Source organism: Chrysochloris asiatica, unplaced genomic scaffold (assembly GCF_000296735.1).
Source record: "Chrysochloris asiatica unplaced genomic scaffold, ChrAsi1.0 scaffold00027, whole genome shotgun sequence".
NCBI classification, from domain to species: Eukaryota; Metazoa; Chordata; class Mammalia; order Afrosoricida; family Chrysochloridae; genus Chrysochloris; species Chrysochloris asiatica.
This window is the reverse complement of record NW_006408545.1, coordinates 24,466,370-24,473,837: the sequence shown is the minus strand read 5'-3', so window position 1 is coordinate 24,473,837 and position 7,468 is coordinate 24,466,370.

The window sequence follows — 7,468 nt, the reverse complement described above, 5'->3', positions numbered from 1 at the left end:
AGGCAAGAAGTGACTGGCTTACAAGCTTTCAAGAGGGAGCCTAGTTCCAGATGGGGCAGGGGAAGGTAGAATCTCCACTGAATGGTTTCCAATCTGTTGGGACTGGGCTGGCAAAAGGAAATGGGGATAAGACTCTTGTGGTACAGTAGTGAATAATTGCCATCAGGACTGACTGTAAGGGTAGGAAATATAGAGGTAGATGTTTTTTGACAAAAGGAGGGAGTGATTGATTTTGCAGCCTAGGAGTGGAGGTCACTAGGGCCATCAAGTGAGAAGAGTGGAGAGCGGGACCCTACCCAGAGAGGCAGTGACACCAGGGATGGAGACAGAAACGATGACATGGGAAGATGGAGCAGGTGGGGACACTGGACTCAGGGAGGTAGGGGGGCTGTGTGCTGATGGCCAGGGGGCGGGCCTCTGGGGTGTACCCATTGGTTATTTGATGATGCATGGAGGGGATTGTAATCATTGCAATGAAATGAAATACAACAGGATGAATGTAAAACGGATGTTCTCCCATGTAAACCTCACAATAAAAACTTAAAATAAAAAAATTTTTTTAAAAGAATGTGGAAAGATAGAGTGACAGTACCAAAAAGAAATGGTTAATGTTCAACCATTTCAAGAGATAGCATATGATCAAGCAATGGTACTAAAAGAAGCCCAAAGTGCACTGAGGGTACTGGCAAAGAACAAGGCTCTGGGAGTTGATAGAATACAGATTGATATCTTTAAACAAACTGATGCAGCACTGGAAGCACTCACTGTATGCCAAGAAATTTAAAAGACAGCCACTTGGCCAACTGATTGGAAGAGATCCATATCTGTGCCCATTTCAGAGAGGTGACCCAACAGAATGTGGAAATCATCTAACAATATCATTGGTATCATATACAAGTATAGTTTAAAAAATAGCTGCAACCATACATTGACAGGGAGCTGCCAGAAGTTCAAGCTAGATTCAGAAGATGTGAAAAGAGGTCAGATGGATCTTGGCTAAAAACAGAGAATACCAGAAGGATGTTTGCCTGTGTTTTATTGACTATGCAAAGGCTTTTGCCAGTAAGGGTCATGGTAAGCTATAGACAACTTTGTGAATAATGGGTATTCCAGAACACTTAATTGTACTCATGAGGAACCGTACATAGACCATGCAGGTGTTCGAATAGAACAAGAGAACACTGAATGTTTTAAAATCAGGAAAGGTGTGCTGCAGGTTTGTATTCTTTCACCACATTTATTCAATCTGTATGCTGAGCAAATTATCTGAGAAGTTGAATTATATGAAAGAAGAACGTGGCATCAGGATTGGAGGAAGACTCCTTAACAACCTATGATATGCAGATGACACGATCTTACTTGCTGAAAGCGAAGAGGACATAAAATACTTACCGATGAGGATCTAAGACCACAGTCTTTTAGTATGGGTTGCGCCTCAAAGTAAAGATAACAAAAATCCTCACCACTGGAGTAATAAATAACATCATGATAAATGGAGAAAAGATTGAAGTTGTCAAATATTTCATTTTTCTTAGAGCCACTCATGGAAGTAGCTGTCAAGAAATCAAAGGATGTATTGCATTAGGTAGATCTACTGCACAAGACCTCTTTAAAGTGTTCAAGAGCAAAGAAGTCAGTTTGAGGACTAAGGTGCACCTGACCCAAGCCTTGGTATTTTCAGAAGCTTCATATGCATGTGAAAGTTGGACAATGAATATGAAAGACCTTAGAAGAATTGATGCATTTGAATTAAGGTGTTGGTGAGGAATATTAAAAGTACAGTGGACTTCTAGAAGAACAAACAAATTTTTGTTGGAAGAAGTACGGCCAGAATGCTCCTTGGAAGCCATGATGGTGAGATATTATCTCTCATGCCTAGGACACATTATCAGGAGGGGCCAGTCTCTGGAGAAGAATATCATGCTTGGTAAAGTGGAGGGTTACTGAACAAGAGGCAGACCCCCAACAAGATGGATTGGCACAGTGGCAGCAGCAATGGGCTCAAGCTTCACGACGATTGTGAAGATGGCTCAGGACCAGGCAGTGTTTTGTTTTGTTTTGTTGTGCATAAGGTTTCTGAGTCCAAACTGACTGGATGGCATCTAACAACAACATAGCCATTTTAATAGAGTTGCATTCAATTAGACACTTTGCTTGTAAACTACTTTTGTGTCAAGCTAGTATCTGAAGAATCAGATGAAAAGTTCATGTTTGAGTAATGTGCCTCATGTTATCACTAACAAAGCTTAGCAAATGTGTGACTAGCTTTTTGTCTTTAAATTTTCCTTCAGTTCAGACAGAGACCTTTTGTTGTTATTTGCTCTTGATTCGATTCTGAATCAGGGCAACCCCATCTGTTACAGAGTAGATCTAATCCATAGAGTTTTATTTTTAATTAAGAATATTGTCAGGCCTTTTCTTCAGCAGAACCCCTGGGTGGGTTTGTATTATCCACCTTTAGCAATTGAGCCCAAACTGTGCAACCTAGGGACTTTGGAACATTCAAGTCACTTTAGGAAACTACTATAGAAGGAGCTCTGGTAGCGTAGTGGTTATGAGTTGGGTTGTGAACCTCAGGGTCAGCAGTTTGAATCTACCAGCTGTTCCGCGGGAGAAAGATGAGTCTTTTTGTTCCTGTAAAGATTTACAGCCTTGGAAACCCTGTACACGGTTGCTATGAGTCGGAACTGACTCCACGGCACACAACAACAACAACAACAACATAGAAGACTGGTGTATTGTGAAAAGAACACTGAAATGGATTTGGAAGAACTGGGTTTAAGTTGAGTGTCACCATTGACTAGTGATTCAATCTCCAAACTTTATCTTAAAAAATTAGGCTCTTCCAAAAAATAAGTAACTGAACTCATACATAAACATTTGCTTTGTAAACTATTTAGCATTAAATAAGTGTAAGACATTACTTTGAAATTAGAGTTTGAAAGAGTACATTTAATAAGAGTTGAACTCTGAAGTTTGATGACCCCAAGACGCCTGTTGTTATATCAAGTGGAGCTACATTTCTGCTGTAAAATTATGGGAAAAAATACTTTGCAGTCCTAGAAATAAAATAAAAGTACATTTAGTAAGTTCACTGAGGCTTGAATTGGACTACAAGAGTTAAGGGAAATTATAGCTCAAGACACAAATTATTAGTACTTAAGGGGGAAACAGTTTTAAAGTTCCCTGTCAATCTTTAATAGCTAGCATGCTGTAGAAGTAGTCAATTTAGCATAATAATGAAACTTCAAATTATGTTCAAACCATGCTGTTATATGCAAATGTACAATCCAGCATTAAAATGGTGGTAATACTCACAGTGAGATGACTAAGAGCTAATACAAAGACAGTGACTAAAACCTAAGCGCATCTTTCTATTGCTGTAAAAACATCAAATTGACTCTGCTTAGTGATTATAGACCCAAGTAATACTGATATTTGTTTGTAATTTTATTGTTTTTAAGTTGATAAATTTTAGTAAGATGAAGTAAAATAAGCATGAATTGAACCAAGTGCTTTTTCTAAGTTGCATAAAAACTGTCTTCTACTAAAATAATCGTCTCTCATACTTCGGACATATTGTCAGGAGGGACCAGTCACTGGAGAAGGATGTCATGTTTGGTAAGGTGGAGGGTCACAGAAAAAGAGGAAGACTCCCAACGAGATGGATTGGCCAAGTGGCAGTATCAATGAGCTCAAGTGTGGCAACAGCAGTGAGGTTGGCCCAGGATCAGGCAGTGTTTCCTTCTGCTGCGCATAAGGTCACTATGGGTCGGTACCGACTCGATGGCACCTAACAACAACACTAAAATAATGTATTATTTTTGAACATCATTTTTGAAGGTCAATTTCTTCAACCATGGGCAATGCAGTGGAACATGGGAGCCAATTGAAAGTACCACCTCATATCACATGTATAATTTATAAGACAGGTGTTTCATGTCCATACTGTTGTATGTTATATTGCTGTTATAATAAAAATAATATCGCCTGTTTTCCCAGTATGTTTTCCTTATGGCTATTGCCAGTTCAGCTCAGTCAGGGGATTTCGCTTTGTAACCGTTATGTCAAACTAATTTTGTCCTTCTGGTTCTGTGCAATGTCACAACATGATATCTGGAACTTATCCAGCAGAGTAGAGAACAAATGAATTTCACTCTGCTCTTTTGAAGAGGAGAGAAAATTCTTCAACCTGTGAATGCTCAGAGAGCATCATACTATACTTCACGGTCATGGCTTTGTGATTTCCTAGAAATTAGCACAGAAACAGTGGTAGTTCCATGGTAGAAGTCTCACTTTTGAGATGGGAGTTGCTATTGTTAAGTGTTGTCAAGTTGGTTCATACCCATAGTGACCCAGTGTAGGGTTTCCAAGGCTGTAAATCTTTGTCAGAGCAGAAAGCTTCATATTTATCCATGGAGCAGCTGGTGGGCTCCAACCACCGACCTTAAGGGTCACCGTTCAGTACTTATCCTCTACCTGGGTTGAATTCCTAGCCAGAGTTCTTCACGTGTATTTATGCTTCAGCAGAAGCTTCCAGACTAAACAGAGTTGGTGATCTACTTCCGAAAATTCAGTCACTGAAAAGCCTAGAAATTACAATGTTCCAATATCATTCCCAAGTGGTCACAGGGATGGCGCCTCCAGTATCTTGTTCACTGTACATGGGGTCACCAGGAATAGCATTCAGGAGGCCTCAGACTCTGCCTGAACTTAAAGGCTGTGAAGAGGGGCCTGAACTTTGTGGGACCTACTTGGTGCCTGTGGTTGGGGTATTTATGGGCTTATTTTATGTCAACAAAGCCACTCCCTCCTCAGTGTAACCAGGAAATTTAGGACTGTAAAATATCACCCTAAATACTTCACCCTAAATACTTCAAGTCTTAGAGAATACCTTTGATGGGGCAGCTTCAAGGATGTGCTAACTTTGCAGTCACACAGAGCCCTGTTCATAAGATGATTCCATGCTTGTTGAATACTCTACAGTGGAAAGTTCAATTCTTGGTCTTAAACTTCCTAAACATTTCTTTAACAGGTGTCTACATTTCCTTTTTGCGTTAGACGGTGCATTATGTAGCAGTCATGCCAGAGGTGTACCTATATAAAATAGTGGTTACGGCAAGCACTGAAATTGTGCCCGGGGACAAACATCTGACTCCCATCTTAAATATTTAGCATCATTGTATAAACCTCTGACAATTAACCTAACAATTAAAACTTTGCCATGGGGCCCAAGGATTCCTTTTCAAGAGAGAGAGCACATTAAAAAAAAAAAAAACAAAAAACCCAAACAGCTCTAGCAGCACCAGAGATGGAGACAGAGATGAGGACATGGGGAGAGAGAGCAGCTGAGGACTCGGGGCTCATGGAAAGAGAGGGACTGGGTGCTGGCGGCCAGGAAGCAGGCTTGCAGAATGTGCCTTTTGGTTGTTTAAATTATTATATATTCCTGAGTGTTTCTGTGTACATCCCCCCTCCCTCCCCAAAAATGCAAAACAAAACAGAGAATGGAAGCAAATACGGTTGAAATGATAATGCTCGGAGGAGACTGTAATCATTGCAGTGAAAGGATGGTGTAAAGCCCATGTTCTCCCATGTAAACTATCACTCAGTTCACAATAAAAACGTACAAAAATACCCCAAACCAGCTCTCATGCTCTCTCACCCTCCACCCCACCCCACCCCCAAATGCCTTGGCCCTTCTCTGGCCTTGGGTTGATTTCTGCCACATTTTGGTGGAAAGTTTCATTAGGAGAAAATAATCCTTAATGTCTAGAAACATTTCAGGGGAACAGAGGACATTTGATGGGCACATGGGTGCTTGGGAGGCCTGGACTTGGCAATGAGAACCACAAAAGCCCATGAAAACTGCGTAGGGCAACACATTGGGCAGCAGGGGCAGGACCAAACGGGAAAGGAGAGTGGACAGAAGAGGGAAGCAGCGGAGACGAAAACCCTTAAGTCGGGAAAGGATTTATATACCTAAAAGCAGTTGTAACTTGCTGAATGATCTTTCACAGGCAATTGTCCCAGCTGGCAATGGGAACTGGTTAGTAGAAACTGCTGGGAGGTGCCCACCTTAAAGTGGCACCTAGGGAACTTGCCACACTTCTATACTTCAGGTATGCCTCTGGATCTTGATCTATGGTTCAAAATATGAGCTCAGACTCCTGGGTAGCAACTACATATTTATGCATATACTGATCTTATGTAGAAAGCCCTATAGCATTATTAACACAAGAAGATAATCTTATTGCATGGGTAATAATGATAAGAGGACTAAAGAAATGAGTGGCTGGAAACAATCGGCAGAGACTACAATGATTCCAATTTTAAATAGAAATTTGATTTTGAATGCACCATGGTACTGCATGCACTCCAGGGACACTTTTCCAGGCTGTTTGGATCAATCAGAAATTGTTGATACTCAGAGGTCATGGTAGGATATTGCGTTTTATTGAAGTGGGAACACCTATGTGTGTGCATACTATGGTGTTATTATTGTTGTTAAGTGCCATTGAGTTGGTTCCAACCCATAGTGACCCTGTATAGGGTTTCTGAGGAGCAACTGGTGAGCTTCCCAAGACTCTCCAATTGCACCAGGTAGATGCATGCTATTGTGTCTGCTCATCAGAGCTGCCTCTGATGCCGAACTGTGGTCAGAAGATAGAATAAGCCACCTGACTAGGCTATTCTGTTAGCTCATGCTAAACTTGAGCAGCTCATATAGGCCAATGATTCAGATCTTGCCACATTCTCCCACTTAATTATAGATGTTGGCATATAGAAAAAGTACTGTACTTTATATAGCCCTAAAACTTTTTCCTCCATCCTACATGATAAGTTTACTTAGGACAATCAGAAAACAGAAGTCATCATGAGAGAACTTTCATAGAGTCCTATCACACTGCTCCCAGGTCCCAGCAACTGTATCCCCATATACCACACCTCTCACCTTATGTACAATGAATTGTCCCTGCTCCTGTTTAAGGCCACTGGATCCTCATCACTCACCACCAGCTCAAGGCCATCACTCCATAAGCATACAGACATGCCATTAGTTCTCTTATCCCTCACTGGCCAAACCACTGACTCTTGCATTTTTACCTAAATATGTGCAATTGAAATTCTGTGCAACATTTTTAGTACTTGTTCATGTTTTTGGTTGTTGTTGATTGTTTTAACTGGTGTCCCTGTGTGGTATAAATAGTTATGCACTTGGCTATTAACAAAATCTACAGTTAGCATCCTGGCATGGTGCTATAGGATAAACACCGGACTGCTAACCACAATGGCAGTGGTTCAGACCCATCAGTTGCTCCTCAGAAACCCTATACAAGGTGGCTTTGAGTTGGAAATGACTTGACAGCACCTAACAAAAACAAGAGCAGTTAGAAAAGATAGTGCTAAGGGAAAAGGTTTAATGAGAGCCGGTTGAGAATTGGAGTCCACTGGAGGCATCTTGACA